Source organism: Mus caroli, chromosome 11 (assembly GCF_900094665.2).
Source record: "Mus caroli chromosome 11, CAROLI_EIJ_v1.1, whole genome shotgun sequence".
NCBI classification, from domain to species: Eukaryota; Metazoa; Chordata; class Mammalia; order Rodentia; family Muridae; genus Mus; species Mus caroli.
In genome coordinates, this window is record NC_034580.1 from 34018962 (window position 1) to 34042206 (window position 23245).

Here is a 23245-nt window from a genome sequence, read left to right on the forward strand (position 1 = left end):
ACCAAGAGGGTCTGCGGCACAAATCAATATAGTGATCCCTAAGAAAAGTGAGAATTAACCTACCTCAAGACCCAACTATACTACTCATGGACATATAACCAAAGGACACTCAATTCTATCACAAGGACACTTACTCAGCTACGTTCATTGCAACTTTATATAATAGCCGGAAATTGGAAACAACCTAGGATTTTCACGACCAGAATGGATAGAGAAAATATAGTTCGTTTTTTTAAAAAAGAATACACCATTATACCATGTGTATGTAATTTACTGAATAAGTAAGTTACAGCAATAAACAATTTGGGGACTGTGTTTGTTTAAGTCAGTTACAGTCAGGTGGAGTTAGTGACTTCAAGCAAGCCTTCTCCTCTGGACAATACAGTCTTTTCCCATAAAGAATCTCTGAGGTCCTGTTCACTATATGTAAACAAATATTTACATTAGAATCTGAGAATTAGTTTGATCCTGGGTAGAATTATGCCAGTAAACTTAAAGGGTTTTCTAAAATATAGCATTACTGTTTTTTCCTCCTTTTATTACACCTATAAAATCGCATTCAATGCAAAATACAGCATTCCAAAACCAGACAGAAAGCATTGATTGTGAGAAATTGCCATTCTATGCACTTACATTATAGATGATCACGTGAAAGGCCCTAAAATACTGAGTAGGCAAAAAGCTAGAAGCAGTACAAATCACGACTTTCCTAGGTGCAGTTCCCGTGATTTACAAACTCATCTAGGACGATCCTGAAGACAACAGCAGAGATGAATAATAACAAAATATTATTAAGCTTGATTTTTAAGTGTGTTTGTAGAAAAACTATAGATATCTTATTTGTCCAAAGCCCTTTGAAAATAGTATTAGTTGCCAATTTGTGTTTAGAAATCAGGATTGTTTTATGGAGTTAAGATTTAAGATGTTCTTAGACAGTGTTACTCTTATTGATAAATTATGTTTACAGCAATATAATTGTAGGACATATGTAATAGCCACACTCAAAGTCATATCAATTACAACATTATAAATATTTTTGTGGCAGGGTAAATATAGCTGTTGATATAATAAAAATCAATAGTCATTATTCTAAGTGTCTTAACATATGATTAAATTATTAGGAACATATTTATTTTAAACTAATTTGTGATGAATATTGCTACACAGGAATGTGTGTGCCCAGTCTAGTAAAATTTACAGATAAGAGGAATAAAGAGCTGGATTTTGTGGCCATCTGGATATGGAAATATTTATTATAAAACAAAAAATATTCTTAAATTTTTGGCACTCTGACTTTTACAAATAGTTCTATAAATTAATTTATAAAATTGATTGCTCTCGATTCTCAAATCAGTGAGATGATTTCCAGGGTAAAACACCCACTCTCCCAATTTATGCCTACTAGAAAGAAACCATTCACAATTGTTAAGGGTGTATTTGACACCATTCCATTTCACCCTCTCACTCTGTGTGCATGCCTTACAAAATCTATGCCTCTTAGTGTCAATGCATAGTGGAATTCAATTCTTATAAATATGGGTGGCTTCACTTCTGAAGATGAACTATTGAAATCAGAAAAATGGAAGTTACTTATCAGCGAGGTCTCAAGGTACACAGAGTAGAATGGAGGATATCATGCAGGCTTCGAAGGCACTGTACTCTGGAAAACCACACAAGGTATGGAATGCTGGGCTGTCCTCAGCAGCTGAGAAAAGCTAGTGAACAAGCAGGGTTGCCACTGATGCAGCTGAAAGGAAATTAATTCTGCCAACAACCAATGAGACTGCAAAGGAGTTCTGAGTCCCAGATGAAAATTCAACTTCGATCAGTACATTGGCTGATGGGGGATGAAATTGTGAGCAGGGGTCATTTAGCTTAAAGAGTGACTTCTGACCTACAGGAATACACAACAGGGTGCCTTAAAACTATAGATTGCCTCTTCTCATTGGGACCCACTGTGCTGGAGAGATGGAGCAGGTCTTCCTCTGAAATGCTCCCATGGGAGGCCTCTCTGTGCTCTCAGACATGATTCCCACCAAGGCAACCTGCCTCCAGAGCAAGACTCTCACCCTTGTGGGACCCAGCCAGAGCCCTCTCCTCCTGCCCTTTTCCTTTTGGCCCTGGGCTAGATGCAGGGGGTGTGTAGAGGGGTGGAAGTGGGGGTAGGGAGGGGTAGGGAGGGAGAGAATTCATTCTCAGCTCTTCTGCAACATCCAGAGACGTTTGCAGTATCCAAGAGCCTGAGAACCTGTCATACTCTGTGCAGGTCCAGGACACCTGAGCAGAATCTGGTAGTAGGGAGACACAGTCTGAGGCCTCAGGGACCTCAAACTGTGCCTCCCCTCCCTCTGGAGTGGGGTTCGGAGACTTTTCACAGCCCGACACCAGTCAAACTTGCAGTGTCCACCTCCATTAGCAGTCCTAGCCCTGTGACAGAGCAGACGCCAGGCACCATTTTAACCCACATACATGACCTATTTGAGGTACAGTTATTTTGGTAAGATTTATACAATATCAAGCTGACTAAAATCCTGGTATAGAGATGGGGTAGATGATCTTCAGGATCCATGACTTAAAAAGGAGTTAGTAGCAGTTGATAGCTGCTCTGGACGGAAATATCACTTTTCATTTAAGATATGTTTACTGGAAACTTCCTCATCTGTAGTAGATAGCTCCACACCCATGTACACACAGGCAATGCTAAATGAGCTGGAGTATAAAAAAAATGTACATGATTTGGAAGTGGGTAAGAAAGGGGATAGCATTTGAAATGTAAATAAAGAAAATATCTAAAGAAAAAGAAGTGTTGGAGGAAAATTAATACATGTATATTTTATAGTATACATACATGGATGCATGTATGTACAAAGAATGATGATAATATTACTTCTTCGCTCACTGTCCCAGAACACTGAAGATATAGTACTAACATTTTCATTATACAGACAATAAACAAACTATTGTCAATCAACTCACATAACAATTAAGTTACATTAATTTTACTAGAAAAGAAACCAAAACAAAACAGAAAACATAAAGAAACAAACCCAAGACAAGAAAGAACAGGCCTTGGTGAGAGTTAGTAAAATTTGAAGATATTTGAAACTTGTAACTTAAGAAGCTGTTAGAGACAGGGAGGTCTCGATGAATCAACTCTGCTAGTTTGTGTGCACTAATAAAGCCAATTCTTCAGTGGCTATCTTACTGTCAAAGTATTTGATTTGATATGTTACATCTGAAGATAATATGAAAACTTCATACATTTTTTGAGATATTTGGGTCTTCCATATTAGAGATATCTCCTCAATCATTCAATCATATTAAATGGATATCAGTCAGGAACCAATTATTCAAAATTTCCACGAGTCTTTGTAGAGCTTTTTATTGATAAAAATGGAATGATTTTTCAAAAGGTCCAACACTAAGCTTGTTTTCTGCTGCTGCAGACTATGAATTACCATCTCATTCAGAAAATTGTTACTAAAACTCTTTTTCTTTTTCCTGAAATGGACAATTTAATGTTTCTATTGCTCTTCACTGCAATTTAGGGAACTTCTTTTTCCACTTGTTGGACCTTGTCCTAATTATTACCATAATGACTTCTCCCCCACAATTTAATGACTAAATAATTGATATGTTGCTGAGTTCCCAATGAATATGATTTTACAATATTAAATATGAAAGAAAAGAACATTCTAATCACCAAGGAGCAGACTAAAAAATATTCTTCAATATAGTAAGGGTTACAGTGCAGGGAAGTTAAATACTAGCTAATAACAATCCTGTAATTTATGCTGGATTCATACTTAGGGTTAAGTACCCTAGCACAGGCCCATGTTCACCTTGGAGATTATGTTTCATTTCCTACATAATCCTCAAATTAACAGGATACACATGTTGCCATCAGCCCCATTTCTTAAGCATAGTAGCTTTTATTGTCCTAAAGTGTCCCCTTGGGTCATCTTGCTATGGAAGCAGTTAATTTTTTCCCATGTTTGTAACCTAACATTGTTAAACAGTAATCCGTAAATAGCCCTGCATACTAAGTACAATTAATTCCAGGTTGTAGGAGCAAGAAGGAAGGTCAAGATTTTCATACATACATACACATACTACACAAACCATAATTTAATAAAACTACATTATTTGGGAGTATTCAGAGGGTTTATTTATGGAATTCAAGTAGATCATTAGGAAAATGTATACAGATATCTCATATCAACTTAATTTTTAAAACTAGTCAAAAAAAAAAAGTAGTTTTCTTACAATTCCCCACTGAGATTCCCAGTGTGTGGTGATGTTAAAGTTCTCTTCTAGAATTGTACCAGGTAGTTTAATCTGGAAATCAGTTGGAATGCCCAGTGGTACGCAGGCTGTCAAGAAAACATGGTAAATGATTGTTAATGAAGCATTTAGGAAGACTATTTGTGTGAATTCCTTTCCTTTAAACCAGTCACTTCAAATGCTGTCGCTTAAAGATAAAAATGATGAGCGATTCTTGTTGAGAATTAGGGTTTTGTAGACATAAGACAATAGCTGTCTTCAGGTCTTGCTTTAAATAAGGAAATTATGATCCTAAAATGAACAGTTGGGTTTTGAGATGAAGACTTTTACAATTATAAGATCTGTTCATTACCAAGTACCTCATGTACAGTAGCTTCAACAGTAGAAATTGGTTTTCTCATAGATGTATAGCCAGGATTATGAGAACAAACTGGCCAACCGGTTGGGTTGCCTCTTTCAGATCTATCTCCTTGGCCTGTACTCATTAGGTCTTACTTCATGTATCATTTTCTGCCAAGATCTATGTCTTAACATTCCATGTAAAGGCCAGTAGCCTTACATGTTTTGAGTACCTTATGACCTTGATTATTTCTGCAAACAGCCCATTTTCAAATGCAATTGCACTTAAACTAGTGGGGTTAAGATATAGAAACATAGGATTTTAATAGGCTCAGGTCAGTAATCTACTACAAACAGAATGATAGTGGATATGGATTACAACTCAAAGATTTTTAGGCTTGGTGAATTCATTCTTACACAGATTTTGTATCATATGCCATACTATCATATGATATGTAAATATTTTTCTATTTCTGAAATACCAAGTGATAGCTTGAACATCCTTCCCAGTATCCCCAGAAATGAATCTTCTCTGTGCAATTATGAGCTTTTTAATAGGCCTGCAAAAAGAGGATACCCCTAACCCCATTTGCTACCAGGTTATATTTGTAACATAACCTATTATCTGGTTACAGGTCCAGAGTTAGCATCAAACTGTAGCTTGAAAAGTACTTCATAACAGCAATAAGAGAGAAAGGCAAAAGCTGCCATGAGAAGTATGTTGTCCACCAGTAAATCTTACACTCAGCTAGGATGCTGAATGCTGCCCCAGAAAACAAGATCTCTCTTTACCTGCTGTATGAATTGAGCATTTAACTAAGTGGCAAATGGTAGAAAGAAACTTAATTTCTATGTGGCAAAGGTCTGAAGACTCTGAAATCTTAGTGGACAAAAGACTCACTGGGCAGAAATATCCTGAGACTTCCAGAAGAATCTTCACTATGGCACACAAATATTGAATGAAATGATCAATATGCAGGCTATTGTTACTACTTTTTCTCAACAGACATTGGTTATCACTATAAAATAAGTGGCACACCTTATTTTATATGACTATGGTTAATGATCAACTTGCTATTTGTGTTACAAAAGACAAATGGAGTTAAATCATATTTAGATGATTTAATAGATAATTATATAGATTTAAATTATTAATGCAAACATAATACCAGGAAAGTATAAATAATTAATAATGAACTTATAAATAATTTCTATTAGTGAAATAGATTAAGAAAATGATTTGTCCTTACCAGTGGGCTCTTAAATATTTAACAATAACTACCACTGACATCTTTTAGATTCACCTTAAAACCCTAACAGTTAAGCCTCGTTTTATAATGGAGAATGCATTTTTAAAGAGAAAATAAAGCCAACAGAATGTAGTCATGAGTAGGCATTATTTACTCCATTTCATTTACAAATATTTTACAATGGCTGTGATATAAACAGCACTCCATTTTTCCATATTCATAAGGATCTGCTTGTTGTTTAAATATTAAATATGTAAAATGTTAAAATATATGTGCATTTAAACAAATTCCCTTCTTCATACTAGTCTATAGGATTTGCTGGGATTTATGTTATTCTGACAAAATGAAAATATGTTCTAGAAATGCCTTCATATAGTAATTTTTCAAGTATTGTTTGTAAATGACCTCTAAAGAGGTCAGCTCATGGGGCAAAGGTGTTTGCCTGGGTTGTCTCTAGTTCACCATTTTCATTGCAAGTAAAGTAAAAAAGAAAAAAATGATTTGCTGGATTGGTAACATAGAGATGAACCAATGGCTATTATATGCACAGCTTCTCCATGAGTTTGTGCTGAGCAGCTAACAGAGTCCAGAATCTTCCTCCCTCCCTGGTGTATCTACTGCTCCATGATGGAGAATATGTGCCTCCAATGGGATGCAACATTTTCTGAGATTTTTAACACAGCCCATGTTCTTAACTACTAACTACTCAGTTTTAGCTTCATAAATAACATGTAACACATGAATGAATCCAAACAAATAGTGGATTGTTCATTTATAGCCCTTATCAACAAACACCTGTATAAATATAGGATAAGCACATAAAAACAATTTGTATGAACTATTAGGATATACACATACATACATGCATATGGAAAACTGGGGTGTGTACTACTATATGCATGTGTGTGCCTGTTTATTTGCCGGCAACCACTGTCATTTTCTGGAATTCCAATTATCTTTTTGAACAGGGTGACTTTTTTGGCATATAACTCATTAATTACAGGGGACTAGCTAGCCATGGATCCAGTGATTTTGTCTCCATCTCCTTAAATCTGTTTGTGTTTTGTGTTTTTTTTTCTTTTTTATTATGCAAAGCTGTTCTCAATACTAATCCTGGATTTCTATGTGGGTTCTAGGGATTGAATAATGTTCTCACACTTATAAAACAAGAGTTTAATCAATTGAGCTATCTCCCCAAACCATGCAATGTAATTTTATATCTCATATTTGAAAATGCTAATTGAATTTATGGGCTGAACAATGATTCTCTTTAAAATATCTCCGCAAGCTCTTCTTTAAACTATGATTTACTTATCTATGCTAAAATTTATGATTTCATCATTTTTGTTCTTATTTACTGCAACTTGATAAAATGATTTACTCTCAAGCAACAGTATTTATTCCAATAATATTTTAATGGGGTCTTCTGCACAGATGCCTATGAAAAATTAAAACAAGATCTAGTACAGTCTTTGTAGAAACTCTGTTTCTACTCTTCTAATTTATTAAACAATTGGTGGAAATTTTGCAGGTGTTGTTATTCATGACTTTCTTTTGCAGTACTTTTCGTGATATTATTTTAGTTATGTAATTAGGTAAGTGTCCTAGTTTTCTTGCTATTCTGATAAAATACTGATAAACAACTTGAGAGAAAAGGATGTGTTTTGTTTACACGCACTGATCATAGTCCATTATGGAGGGGAGTCAAGACATGAACTCATGAAGGAGCAGAGGTAGAAAAAAAAGTATAATAAAAGTAATTCACAGAAGTGCTAAAAGTGCTAAAAGAAATTGCAGGTGAAGTTCTCCTTAGCATCATGGTCAGAATGTTGCTCTTATTATAACCCAGAAATCCAGTTAATAGATGAATGGACTGGTAGTTTGACTAGGTAAACAAATATTAGGCACTGGGTATGGTGGTACATACCTTGAGTTTCAGCACTGAGGAGATAACTATGAGTTTGAAGTCAAGTTTGTTTGTGTAGTAAGGGCAAAACCAAAAGTATATATTGAGATCTTGTTACTTTAAAACAAAAAACAGCAAAGTGTTCTGTATGTTAAAAAAATTATAAATTTAAAATACTATTTAAAATGAGAAAGTATTTGTCACTAAATATATCCTTGACAAAAAGTTAATATCTATAACATACAAAATAATTAATAATTAATTTGAAGAAATATCTACTAGGAAACAGCATGAAAATTGGCAATATATATATAAACAGAATCTTGACTAAGATATTATAAATTTAGAAAAGAACCAAAACACTGTTTTTCAAGCATAGTGGACCATGGCTTAAGTCCAGGATTTGGGGGACAGATTTTCAATGATAATTTATAAAATTTATACTTTAAAGAAATACAGGTAGGAATTTTTTCTTTATTTCACATACCCATCATCACAACAATTATAAGTATTAGAATATTCCTGAATACATTTGTTGGAAATTAGTAACCAGGTGACCATAGTTCAGATACAGGTTTCATATGCATGAATAAAACCACATTTCAGCCAGTGAAAAAAAATGCACCACCAAACACCACTAGAGTATATTTGAAGGCGAGAGAAAACACTGCTAATCTTTTACTCTAGACAGAGATTTCTACTTCTAAAGTTCTGCTCTAGATGGTGGTCTGGCCAGCAAGTGATTTCTAAGAAAGTAGTATTTAAGAAAGGATAGAGAATTTGTCCATAGGGTGTTTGGGAACTACTTTCCAGGTCAAGATAACTCTGTCTGAAAATAGGCTGAAGAATGTCCTAAAATGATGTAAGGCTGGACTCGGAAGACAGTGGTACCCGTGGGAAGAATAGGGTCATATATGGTTGGCATTAGATGATCCCCACTGCTAAGCTGTGGAGCGGAGCAATAACTTGTTCTTTCCCAAGTTTAATATAGAGGGTTTTTTTTTAAGACTTAAAAATGTTTCTGTTTTTATGTGGATTCTTTGTAAGTTTGAAATTTAACTCTTCCAAGAAATTATTTGTGTGCATTTGTTTGTGCGTTTAAGTGCAATGTCTATAGAGGCTAAAGAGCAGCGGCATATTCTGTTTAGCCCGACTTAAAGCAGTTGTGAGCCACCTGACAGAAGGGGAGGGAACATGGGTCCTGCATGAGATCAGTGTGTGCTTTCACCACTGAGCTGTCTTCAGCCCCATACATTTAAGAGTAAAATAACATCATTTATCTGGGGAGATGGTTTAGTGGGTAAAATGCTTTCACATAAGTGTACAGTTCTGAGTTTGAATCCCCAGAACCCATGTAAAGTTGGTTGCCATAGCACCCATGTCTATAACCCCAGTGCACTCCTATAGGGAGATGAGAAGCAAATCCTGGAAGCTTTCAGGCCAGCTAGCCTGTCAGATAGGATGTTGGTGTGCATAGGAGTATCAACAGTTAAAAAATGCACATGAGTGGAATAATTGATAACAAGAGCTAACTAAAAGGATTGTTTTATTGTTTGGGTCTTAGAAGTTCAGGAACAAGTAATGTCCAGGGCAGTCCAGGATGCTGGTTTCAGAAAGGCAACCTAATAATATCATTTCTTCCTAAACTGGCACAGCTCTAAATATCTTTGTATTAAATCATCATATTAAGTTTTTATTAATGATAGGTTATTGCTCTTAAACCTCATGATATCAACACTTGAAAGGTGTTCAACATTGTCAGTTTCTATGGAAATTCAAGATGTATATACAGTGCATCAATCAGAATAGATATAGTTTGAGGTAAAAGAGAAGTAGTGGGGATGGAGGGATGAGGAAACATGAAGGGGAAGGAGGAGGGTGAAAGGGATAGAAAAGGGGAAGAAGAGGATATGGTAAAGGACCAGGAAAATAAAGCATTGGCAAAGATATAGAAATATCTGAGTGCTTACATACTGTTGATATGAAGTCAAGACCCCTCTGGCATGGTAAGCAGTTTAGGGGTAACTTAAAATGTTAAGAATTGATCTGAGCTCGTGGTTGTACTCCTTGAATATACATACACATATGTTTTTATTAGAACTGTTCACAATATGCAAAAAAATTAAATAGCTCAATTTTCTTTTAAGGAACAAAGAGTAAACAAATTGTAGAATAAATCGGTCTCTCTCTCTCTCTTTCTCTCTCTCTCTCTCTCTCTCTCTCTCTCTCTCTCCTTCCCTCCCTCTGTCCTTTCTTCCCTTCCTCCTATACGTTATATCCAATTCTCCACATGTGTACTTGAGGGTCTGTGGACCTAAGCATGTATGTCCTTCATCAGTCATCAGTTGCTGCCCTACTGCCTTTACACAGGATCTCTCAATGTATCTGCAAGCACAGCAATCTTGCATTTCACTAACCTCCCACACTCCACTGGTGGGTTTGAAAGTATCCTTAGCCATACTCAGTTTTTAAATGGATGTTGATACCCAGACTCAGGTCCTCATGCTCGCATATAACCACTCCTATACAGTGATTCATTTTATTCACCTCTATTCTCCCTCTCTCCTTCAAGTCAAAGTCATCAACCTAAGATGATAAACACTACAGAGAAGCTAATCACTCATTCATATTGAAGATATAAATAAGTTGAAGAGATTAATTGAAGAGATTAGCAAAGGTAGGCAAACAAACCACCAGTCTTTATAGTTTAGGGCCACTAAGATGATTCCATGGGTAAAGGCAATTGTCCCCAGACCTGAAAATCTGTTTCATTCCTGGAATTCACATAGTAGAAAGATAGAACAAACTCTAGCAAGTAGTCTTTTGAAACCTATACACATGCCATGTCATACTGCTATAAACAAACATACACCATCAATAAATAGTAACATGTCAACAAATTAAGGAATTCTAGAAAAAGCCATCTTAAGCATAATTCAACTGTACTCCCAGACAGCCTATACTTTGCTGCCCCTGTACAAGTTATAAATGTTAATCAGAGTAGTAACTCAGAGTAAAATCCGATATTAAGAATCCCAAGCTCATAATGTTTACACTAGCATTTTATCATCACTATCAGCTAAGCATGGAATTCTTTACATAAAGTTGACATTTAATCCCCTAAACTTCTCTAAAGTTCCAAAGGAATATTTTTCCTAAAGTCATTGCAACCCTGCAGTTGATAATCCCAAATTGTATCTTCTAAATATTTATATTGTTTTCACTGTAAAGCAAGTAAAGATTGGAAATACTGAAGGTTTTCAACAACTATGAACAAACTCTTTAACAGCTTCCTATATTCCCCTTCTTCTTTATGTATTTATTTCTTGTCAGACCGAAGTACACCTTTTGAGTTACAACTCTGGGCTGAAATGCATTAGCCCAGATCCAGTCTGCATTGCATGTCTCATTTGGAACTTTGAACAAAAACTGAAAGTGATTGTAACTAATCTTTAGCACATCTGGCCTTTAGGCTCCCAGACTTTAATTCCATCCTTGCAATGGCAATTTTACTAAAAATAAATGACTAAGACCTCCCGTGACTTCTTCTTCCCTTCCAGATGTACCAGCCCTCCTGCTGGCATCCCAGGGCTATTAATTAAAAGGAACAAATATAGTTGAACACACATCCCTAAATGATCTCCATGGTCTTTTGCTTCAGGGATGGCAGATTCAGATATTGAAAGCAATTTCTACCAAGGCAGATTTGAGTAGAATGAGGAAGGTAATATAGCAATCATTGAACAATAAATGGGGATGATGAAGCTAGGAAGACCCATAGGAAAGGGAAGATGATACTGATATCCTGGGCAGCATTCAGACAGGGAAAGGGATATAAACAACCATAAAACCCTAAATGTGTTTGTGTCTCAAATGTAAGTAGTAGAGAATATGTAGATATTGGAGCATACATAGATAGACCTAAGAATGAAGTAGTATGGAAATACCAAATATAAAAAATTAAAACATCAGGGAGACTTTCAGGAACTCCATGGAGCACAGGATACACTTTACTGGAACACAATGTCTATAGAATAAGTCAAGGCCAATATATTAAGTCTCAAGGAAGAAAAATAAGGTCCAACCTAAACCCAAGGAGTACAACTTTTCACAAGGGATGAGACATATGATTTGGGGAGGATATCAACAGAAATATGGACAAAATCAGGGATAGTGTCATGTGGTGCCATCATCCTGAGAAAAAGCAACCCTTGTGTTAAATTTCATTCATGATGAGAGAAGAGGAGTGGAGGAGAAAGGGAAAGAAAAGGGGAAGAGGAAGAAGAGGAAGATGGAAGAGGAGGAAGAAGCAGCAGAAGCAGAAGGGTGTGAAAGTAGTGAAGGAAGAAGAAGGACGAAGAAGAGGAGAATGAGAATACATTTTTATGAACTTATCCAGAGGCATAGAACACTGAGAAGAACAAGCATAGTTGAAAGACATTTCTGCAACTGCCTGCCAATGGATCAGAAGATTGAGGCAAAAATTGAGAAGAACCCATTCCTTCTGGCTTGACAAGAACCCATTCCTTCTGGTAGACAAGACTAAAGCAACTGTGAGGAGTATGCAATGGTATTAGTTAAAAGCTTTGTAGATGAGGCTATGATACGGAAGAACAAGTAAAAGTGCAAAGCTAAGAAGTTTTTCAATACTGAAGGCTTCTTGAAAGGTTTTCTTGGTATTTATAAGGCTGAAAGAAGCATTGACCTGCAGCTGGACCCCCATAGATCAGCATTCTAGGATTTGGAAAGGCAATGATGACCCAGGTGGTCTAGAAAATCATGCTGAATAATTCAAGATGGATACCTCATGGCCAACACAAGGCTGTTCCTGTCCTTGTTTATCACCACCATGCTCTACAATTTGACTTTCCTTTGTTCTCATATTTGATGGTTATTCTACTCATCCTCCTCCTGGCTTCTCTTTCTACCCCTGCCTACTTGGACTCATAAATCTCAATCATGCTTATCTTTTAAATTAACATATTTATAGCCCCATGTTCCTTTATCTGGTGTGATAAGATGCTTACCTATTCGTTTTAGCAACCAAGTAAGTAAAAGGTAACAATTTTCTTCAGTGTGGCTTTATACTGGCTAGTGATACAGGCTGTAAACCAACAGAGAATCATAGGAAAGTGCCTCACAGTTTCCCAGATGATTGTGCTCTCTGATGCTCAATTTCACCACTAGGTGCCAATATCTACTGATGCCATCACTGCCTTTACCAAATGATATCACCTGTTATATGTATTCCATGGTAACAGTTTTATATAAAACAAAGTTGCTTCTTGCATATGGATCAGGGTTACTATATCAATAGCTGAGTTCAGTGTTCTAAAGAATTATCTTCATGTCTGAATCCAACACAAAACTATCTATTTTCTCAGAGTGTTAAATACAGATGAAGTAAAAGTTGTACAGATATTTGACTAAATGTACATCAAACTTATATTTGATCACATTTGCTAGTATAGACCATGTATGCCTCTAAAGAGTCTTGCCACTTGGTATTAAGTTCCTTGATTTCCAAAAAAAAATTTACTAACTATAATAAATTAGGGGAAGTCATTCCTTAATACCTACTCATGACACCAGTGAGCAACTTCTTTTCTCTCTTTTTTCTCTTTTCTCTTTTCTGTTTTCTCTTTTCTCTTTTTTTCGTTTCTTTTTTTCTTTCCTTCTTCCTTCCTTCCTTCTTTTCTTCTCTTCTCTTCTCTTCTCTTCTCTTCTCTTCTCTTCTCTTCTCTTCTCTTCTCTTCTCTTTTCTTTTCTTTTCTTTCAAAACTTCCTCTTACATGCCAAATACATGCAGTTGTACTTGCCTGAGATATGAGATTCTGGACATACACAGTAAGCATCCAATAAAGACAATTATGTCTTTAATAACTCCTAAAGATTTTAAAAAATTTCCTAGCAGATGTTTCTCTATCTTTTTCCAAAATAGAGGGTGCTTGCCTTATTTATTCTTATGTATGCTTTTCAAATAAAATGACACTTTTCACTTAATCCTCATTAACTATAAATTCACAGATTGCAAAAATGTATGAGTACAGCCCCCTACTTTCACCAGTAGAATTCACATCACTAATCCAAACAGAGTCTTGGTGGATCCATAAATGACGGAAGTAACAAATCTGGTTAAACTACAGAAGGTTGAAACTGATAAATTTTTAAATCATAGCTTTTTAATGTAACAGCTTACTCTTTAAATTTTTAATGTGCATTGCAAAGACAATATAAAAGATGGCATACATCAGTCTAAAATGATAAAAATGTCATTATGACCTTCATGGATTTTTGTCTAGCCCAACTAATCCCAGTAAACTGCACAGACTGAAGAATGCATCTTCAAACATTGGCTGTTCTTGCCCTTGATTATAATGTTCCCTTCCTCTTTAGCATTTCTCATTTATGCAACTTTTCTTAGAAGAATTAAACTGAAATAGGGAGGCTTTAAATGAAAGTTAGTGACTTGTCAAAGAGACTGGCTTAGATCCTGAGACGACTACGGATTTTCCTTACAATCATATCAAATCTGTCAGGTCTGTGCTTTGCTATTTTAAAGAGTCAGCACTCTATTTTGAAAGATTTACAGTTTTGTTTTAAGAAACCCCTTGTGGTCATTTTTGTCATGCAAATTTCCATTTGAAAGAACAGTATTGCAATGTATTACAATTAAAGCAGGCCTGCTTCTGACCACCATATCTGAGACTAATTTGTGAACAGATAGAGCGATGGAAGGAAAACGGAGAAGCAGCAGCAGCAACCCAGAGGCAGGGCATCACCGTGTTTTTTCTGTCTATGTGTTTAGGATAAGCCCTTGCACCACAGTCCAGGGGACTATGATTACCTCTGACAGAAGAGAGAAGATATATAGCATTACAGTTTTTAAAACATCTTCAATTTTGTAAATGATACTAATACAAATTTCTGTAAATATGGAAGCCTTTTTCTCAGAAAAGGGTGGCCACCAGGATACAAAATAATCAAGATTGAGGGGACTGGGAACAGAAAGGTGACAGAGTTTTAATGCATCAAAAAACGTAGGATTCTTGCATGTGGGTAGGTGGCTAGGACACCCTTGAGTACTAAATTTCATCCACTTCACAATTGTGTGAGGCATCAGTCTCCTAGTAAGGGAAATTGTAATTGCTCCTCTGCTTCTCTCTACTTCCCAGGCATGTTCTTCTCCAGAGTGATCCAAAGGATTTACCTTCCCAACCCAGTGTAAATCTTCATCTGCTGATACAGATGATCTAACTGTTTTCCCTCTTGATTCACACTCAGTTATGGTGGTAGAAAGCCCATCAGTGTTAGAGCTTCCAAAAGAGGAGTCAAACTATCAAAAAAAAAAGTGACATTCAGGAAGCTGTGTTGAAAGCATTTCTAATTTTGAGTTGGGGGCTTCTTTGCACAGGGTACGCCAACCTTGCTGGAGTGTTGCCTTCTGTGTCTATTGACAAGCATTCCACTGGTACCCCATCCATTCATTGGGTCTCCTAGATGTCAAGTGGTACTTCTTCCAATCTGGCTTTGACTTTTTTTGATTGATATGGGTACAAGTGGAGGCTAGCTATCCCTGGGACAACTATTTCATGCCACTGGGAAAATTCTTGCCTCTGACAGTCTCTGTCTCTCAGATACATTCTTGACAAACTTCTTTGCATGCTAACTTGAAAAAGCTACTTTTTGAACTATTAAAATTATTGAAATCCCTGATATAGAACTCTTTTTAACATTCATTAATTTTATGTGTGAGTTTCCCCCCGTTTGAGGGTCATTGACTTTTGGACTACATAAGTCTGGCCTATTCTTCACATGCTAGTTCGGATTCATTGGAAGCTTTTTAAACATCTCTGGCTTTCCCAGCTCTCTGACCTCTACTTTGCTTTTACACAGCTTCGAGGCCTTTCTTTCTGCCATAAGCTATTCAAGGACTAAGCTGACTGTATTTGTACTGTTGAACAATTTTAATCACAGTTTTAAGGTACTAGCAGAAGATGACATAGGAAGGACAAGGTAAATTTGGGAACTTCACAACTCTTGTGCTTCACACCCAAGCTACTGATGTCAGGAGTTTCCAGATCAAAGCTTTTCACTCCTCCCTAACCATTCACAGGCCATGAGAACATTTATCATTAGATGAACAACAATGTTCATTTACCCAAGTCCATAGTACTATTTCATGATGAAAGCTGTACTTATGAATAGATTTCTCCCAACCCTTTACTTGGTCACTTTGCAATCTTTATTGATAGGAGATTGCACAGATATAGATACTTCTGAAAATTATGGACAATATGTTTTTGCATAGGAATGCTATTGCAGTTTCCCATAGAAATTTCCCTGAAATATACAGGACTCACAAGGCTTCTCCCTTGGAACATACAGATAGTTAAGAAAAATGTTGGAAACAAATTTTGGTGGTATCACATCATATAGTTTGTGTGATAAACTCTTCGGATGCAGCTTTCCTGGGGTGTGAGTAAGCTGGGCTTTTTCCTGAGACAGCTGTATGACTCGTTCTAATTTTTGTAAGTAATCCTAATATACTTACTGACTCATCCAAAAGGTCTGGCAGGAAATGGTTTGTTTGGTTTCTTACTTCCAGCTCTATTGTGTGACAATAAGGGACTCCCAGAGAATGTCACTCAATGGATCTTTACTTCTTTCTTCTTTCTATGGTTGTCCATCTAAAGAAGCTTCCTATTATGTTTTCTACTAACTTGATACTGAAGTGTTTGTTTCTCCTTTCAAGATGTTTGCATTAGCCTAAAGAGATGGTTCAAGATTTTGCTGAAAGGACCCAGATATAGCTGTCTCTTGTGAGACTATGCTGGGGCCTAGCAAACACAGAATTGGATGCTCATAGTCAGCTATTAGATGGATCACAGGGCCCCCAATGGAGGAGATAGAGAAAGTAACCAAGGAGCTAAAGGGATCTGCAGCCCTATAGGTGGAACAACAATATGAACTACCCAGTACCCCCCCCCCCAGAGCTCTTGTCTCTAGATGCATATGTATCAGAAGATGGCCTAGTCGGCCATCAGTGGAAAGAGAGGCCCATTGGTCGTGCAAACTTTATCTGCCTCAGTACAGGGGAATGCCAGAGACAAGAAGTGAAAGTGGGTGGGTGGGGGAGTGGGTTGGGGACTTTTGGGATAGCATTGTAAATGTAAATGAAATAAATACCTAAAAAAAAAAGAGAGAGATGGTTCAAAAGATAATGTTACTTGCTTTGGACAAGGCCCAACTACCAAAATTTAATCCCTGACCCATGTATTTGAAGTAGGGAACTGATTCTCACATTTTTTTTTAAACGTCCAGTCATGGGCAGAGACACACACCTATGCATACATGAAATAAATAAAAGACAATTAACAGTGACCCAAGAGGTCTCAAAAACTTGAATTAAAATATCAGTTTATGTTTTTTCAGCTTCACATTATCCATATAATGCCTTTACTCATTGTATCTTTATAGCAACTTAATGAATTATGAATAATCATTATCTTATAGTCATGATTTTCACTTTGAAGGCACAACAGTTTTAAGGAATTTTGGATGTAAAATAAAAAAACAACTTATATATGAATCTACCTAAATTCTTACCTATGACCACATATGCTAGCTTTAAAGCTCTCAAACTTGGTTTCCTTATGAGAGAAAATAAGAGACAATATGACTTTTGAAGGCCACCCTATTACTTGACCATATTTGGAACACTCATCAGTTCGTTTAATTAATATTCCATTGTTAATTGTAAAGGTGGCAGTTGAAGGCTTCCTCAGATGGAAACACACATACATAAAGAATGACCAGAATCAGGACACAGTTCCTTCTACTCAGGTTTTGGTTTATTTGCTCTTTTTAAAGATAAATTATGTATGACAAACTACCTGCCATTTAATATTCTCCAGTCCATGCTATTGAGGGCCAATCATGCTGCCTCTACAATCAAGATGCAAATCATCAACACATGAGATAGAAATGACCACAATTTCTATGCCGGTTAACTCTCTGGGGCACACTCTTATGTAACTATGTCATGGCTTGATTTCAATGGCTTTGAGCAATCTGAAAGCCTCTTTTCAAGGATTCCTCTGAGCACTCTACATACAGAAGGTTAATGCTTGTGTGGTCGTTTGCTTTCTGTTTCTGTGCCTCTGATCACAAAACAACACAGGAAAGAAGGATTCATTTCCACCCACAGTGTAGAGTCATTTCCAAGGGGAGCCAGGACAGGAACATGACAGCAAAAATAGAAGCAAATTGTGAAGAAAAATTGTTTTTTGGCTTAGGCAGCTAGCTTTCTTACATGGTTTATCTGTCTGTCTAGGGATGGTACTGCCCACAGTGGGCTATTCCATACATCAATTAGAAATTAAAGAAAATGTTTCATAGATACAGAGACATAGACAGAGACTACTATAATATTGGCAATTCTACAGTTGACCTTCTCTTTTCTTATGTTCGTGTGGGTTTATGTCAAGTTGCTTGTTGCAGCTAATTAAGACAGTTCTCACAACAATACTCTCCATTGTCACTTTTCTTCAAGAATACTGTCTAGGTACTTTTTATTTTAATGTTACAAAAACATAGATTACTTAGTTGTCTCATGTCACATGATGGCAGATATTTATGTAGCATTTTGGTGAGCAAATGGTGGACTCCAGAGGCTATTAGAACTGAACTCCTTTAGTAAGAATTAAAGTGAATAGTGGGAGAAAGAGATGAAGAACATAAGACAATTATAAAACAATATGCTGTTTCTCTTTTCTGCTCAGTTCCTATTAAACCTAGATTTAGAGGTTTTATTTTCTGGTTTCTGTAATAGCCACAGCATTTGCTTCATAAAACTTCATAAACTTTCCCCTACTTAACAAGTTTTGAAGTTTGAAATCTTTGATTTCCTATCCTCACTATTCCTATCAGAATAGCTAGATGGGATATAAAAAATAGTATTTATTAGAGAGGAAAAAAGCTCATTTAGAAGCCAATGATAAGAATTCTAATTACTTTTCCTGAAGATGTAATTATACAGAGATAACTTCCAATTACAGAAATAGTGGAGAGATGAGAGGAAAAAAACATAATTCAATACACCCAACAATTATTTCCTCAATGATTACAGATCCACAGTTCCTTTGAGACTGCAAGAATCTGAACTTGCTTGAATTCCCATTTAACACTCTAAGGAGATAGTTTCAAACTTCTCATCTGCTGTATGACTTCCTTCTACAACAGGGCAACAATCAACTCAGTCAACATACCTCTCTTAGCCATACAAATTATGTATTCCAGTCACCATATACTTTGCCACAATGAAAAAAAATGTACAAAATTTAATTTGGTTATTGGTGTGTAAGTGATCTCTTAACATCTTACTGTGTTATCAAATACAACACTAGATAGACTAGTACCCCCACCATCAAAATCATGGTTGCAATGAATGGAGACAAGTGTGTCTGTAAAGTTTTACTGTGTTTTCTTTAATGTTCTATGTCTTATAGAACTCACTCATCATTTCGTGTTTTATTGAGTAGACTAAAATTTACACATCGAAAAGTGTCTTGATGGGCAATTTCAAATTAAATGGCTAAAACATATTTCTATCATTTTGTTACATAAAGTACACTCTAGTTATTGGCAGATGTTTAGTTTTCAAATCAATAAGGTGCTTTCTCAGGCTTTTAAGTAAAATGACTAGCTATTAAGCATGTGAAATTCATATTTTTTAAATGGTATGCTTACCCAGGAGGCTTATTTATTGTTTTCCTCCTGACCAAGTCAAGTGCCTTCTTAATTGAAGACATTTAAGTTTAATAACTTGTATCTAAGTATGTAGGTTGAGGTTAACAAGAGATTGTAGGTTGAATATTGACCTCAACCTACAGTAGGTGCGAAAGCATTTCATTCATAGGAAACAACACATATTGATGGCCACCATCGTCAGGTAAAACAGCATTAATCTACTATCAAATTCAAGGGACACCAAAATGGTGTCTGTTATTTTTAGAAATCAATCACGGCCCAAATGACAGCATTCATCTCCACATGCATTTCTCCTTCTCTTCTGAAAGAGATAAGTTTGACTTGGAGATAGAGAATCAGTAGTAGAATCAGGACTCTGAGATATTTGTAAATATGACAATGGATAAAACAAACAGAAAAATCCTTTGTGAAGTTGTGACATTTGAAATGACTATATCTGTAGCAAAACTGTTTTCATATAAGGACAGTGGGATATTTAGGCCTTTAATGCCCATTAAACATCCCCAATTAAGCTTTTAACATGACTTCCTGTAACCTACAATTAGGATATAAATGAGAATGTGCCTTTCATATTAAGGCCCTGACCTATAGGAAGTAACTTAGGAAGGGCTTTTGCTATCATTTCCTTATGAGCAGTTTCAAATGCACTTATAGACAGAGTAATTTGAAAAACTCCGAAGTATATATCACCCAGCTTCAAAATTTTTAAATGTTCTGGTCCACTGCTTATGACATCTGTCACCTCAATCCAGTTCTACCCTATCATGCAGTTCTGCATACATATCACATATGCATAGATGAGCAATTTCTATCTCCCTACTTCAAGCAAACACCAATTATAGTTCTACTCCCTGTGTCACATCTGAGATTTAAAAATCAAATCAAAATGCATTTTAATGTTCACAAAATATTAGAATTACACAGTACCGAGTCAGTTTTGAATTGTCCCAATATACCATTTCCCATGAGTCTGTCTAAGTATATTTTGTTATTGTTCTAATGAAATAACAGTATTGATTTTATGGCATACTATTTAAGATGCCCAAAATAACCTCAGTGCAACCGTTTTCAAACCATATAAATACAATAATATTCTAATTAGTACTATAGTCATAAAGTCTTGACTCTATGATTAAACTAGTAATTCTTCCCATGGAAAATCAATAAAATAGAAACAAGAACAAATCACTGTGTGTCCTAAGATGTGTGATATGAAAATATATTTCTTGAGATCTTAATGTAGGAAATTTTCTGGTTATAAAGAATATACATTGAACTGAGATTTTTGAACTTCCTATTAATTTAGGCCAAGTTTGCATTTGACCTTTTGGGAAATGACACTCAGCACTTCTGCACACAAATTTGTTAGGATCAAGTGAAAATATGCTAGGGCTCACTCAGCATACAATGTAAGCAGTCCATAATATTGACTCAATATGTTCTGTCTAAACTTTCCCTTAGCCTGTAGTGCCTCAGCCTCACAATACTCTCAGTCCTCACACAGGCAAGTGTATGTGCCTCCTCAGAACATGCGGTGTTCTCTCTTTTGGGACAATTATTTTTGTTTTTCCTACCTAAACCCTTAACAAGTTCTTCTTGATCATCACTCTGAACTCATGACCTTGCTCAGTACTAACAGATGCCTGTGAAGGGGATTCTTCTGAGCTACATCTGCCTATCTAATTGTGTGCTCATGTTTAGGTTTTACTTGTTAGCTGTTGTCATAGATAAATTAACTATCCTCTTTACTCTACCATCCGGCACAGGTTAAGGCCAAATCAACATCATCCTACAAGTTCATCTATACCCAACATTGATTCTTTTTCTTCTGTTTGATAATTCCATCAGATACAAGCAATTACTTTTTTTCATAGGAAGAGAAAAATCTCTAGGTTCTTTTTCTTCTGGGAACCATCTTTGAGTAGATGCAAACCATGGTTGTTCAAAAAATCTCTATCCCAATCACCAGAACATGCAAGAATATGTAAATTTATTAGTTTGCATAGCAAGGAGAAGCTGATTTATAAAATGTTACTAGGGTGATCTGGCTGGCTTCAGTGTAATTTTATAGATCTCCAAAATAACAAATAAATAAATAAATAAATAAATAAACAAACAAACAAACAAACAAACACCAGGAAGAGTACGAAGGAGATGATGAAGTCAATGAACACTACTCATAAAATCAGTTTCTTCGTGTGGCTTCTGTAACACCACACTCCCTTCTTTTTCTCCAAACCCAACTTCACAACTGGATACCTTCCCTCTTCACCTCTTCACACCTCCAGTGTCCAGAACTCAGTATTCAGAATTATCTAGCAAGTTTGTTTGTTCATGGTTAAATCTGTTGCAGTTACATTTCTTGGATTTATAACTCAAAGGTAGCTCTCCCAAGTATCAACAGTCTGACAGAGAATCATCTGTGGATTCCAAGTTAAATTTCTGGACTTAAACCAACACCCACTCTTTCATTTTGGGTCTGAGTTACCTCACTCAGGATATTTTCTAGTTCCATCCATTTGTCTACAAAACTCATAATGTCTTCATTCTTAATATATGTCTAGTATACCACTGTGTAAATAAACCACATTTTTTGTAACCATTCTGTGTTTGTGAGATATTGGGTTGCTTTCAGCTTCTAGCTATTACAAATAAGGCCTCTATGAACATAGAGGAGTGTGTGTCCCCATGGTATAGTGGGGAATCTTTTGGGCAATGCCCAAAAGTGGTTTGGCTGGAGCCACCAACCAGGAGTATACATGAGCTAGTCTGACACATATACTACAGAGGACTGCCTAGTCAGGCTTCAGTGGGAGAAGAGGCGCCTAACCCTTGAGAGTATTGAGGTCCCAGGGAATGAGAAGGCCTGGTGGGGAAGCAGGGGTGAGGCACATCCTCTTGTAGACAAGATTGAGGAAAATTGGGATGAGGAACTGTGGGAGGGGGAACTGGGAGCAGGGAAAACAGCTGGGCTGTAAATATATGTATATATTATTCACTTTATATATTGCTCACTGTCCTCTTCCGACCCAGAATCCTTCACACACACCCTATTCTTCTTCTCTGAGTGGGTGGGGCCCCCCCTAGGTATACTCCCCTATCCTGGCACTTCAAGTCTCTGCCAGGCTAGGTGCTTTCTCTCCTACTGAAGCCAGACAAGACAGCCTAGCTATTAGAACATATCCTACCATATACGCAGCAGCTTTTATGATCCACCCACCCCTGTTCTATTTGTTCAGAAACCGCATGAAAGTCAAGCTGCACATCTGCTATATGTGAGCGGGAAGTCCTAGGATCAGCCTGTGTATGTTCTTTGCTTGGCCAACACCCAATTTTATTGCCACCTCATTCTCAGAGGATAAATACCATCTCTCCTGTCCCTGGTGCCATGCTGTTCCTTTCTTTTACTTCCTACATTTGAGCCATCAGAAAGTTTCATTAATGTACAAGAGAGCTCTTTACTTCTATGAGGAGGTTTATGGTTCTTTCAAACATTATTGTCCAAACACTTCATTCTCTTCCCCAACCATAACCCCAAGTCCTACATATTGATACATGCATGCATGTACCAGAGACAGGCTATAGGAGTGAGGGATAAAAGGGTAGGGATATAGGAGTGAGGGATAAAAGGGTAGGGAAAGGAGGAGAGAGAGAGAGAGAGAGAGAGAGAGAGAGAGAGAGAGAGAGAGAGAGA

General features: G+C 36.5%; 1 long non-coding RNA gene across 1 annotated transcript in view; it reads right to left on the bottom strand.

The window, feature by feature from the left end:
• Positions 1-608: 608 nt before the first annotated feature.
• LOC110304177 overlaps positions 609-23245 on the bottom strand; it is a 25840-nt gene continuing 3203 nt past the window's right edge. The window contains exons 2-3 of the long non-coding RNA XR_002379025.1: positions 4267-4373; positions 609-2709 (exon numbers count right to left, since the gene is read on the bottom strand). This is a non-coding gene — a long non-coding RNA (uncharacterized LOC110304177). The remainder of the gene's footprint in view (positions 2710-4266; positions 4374-23245) is intronic.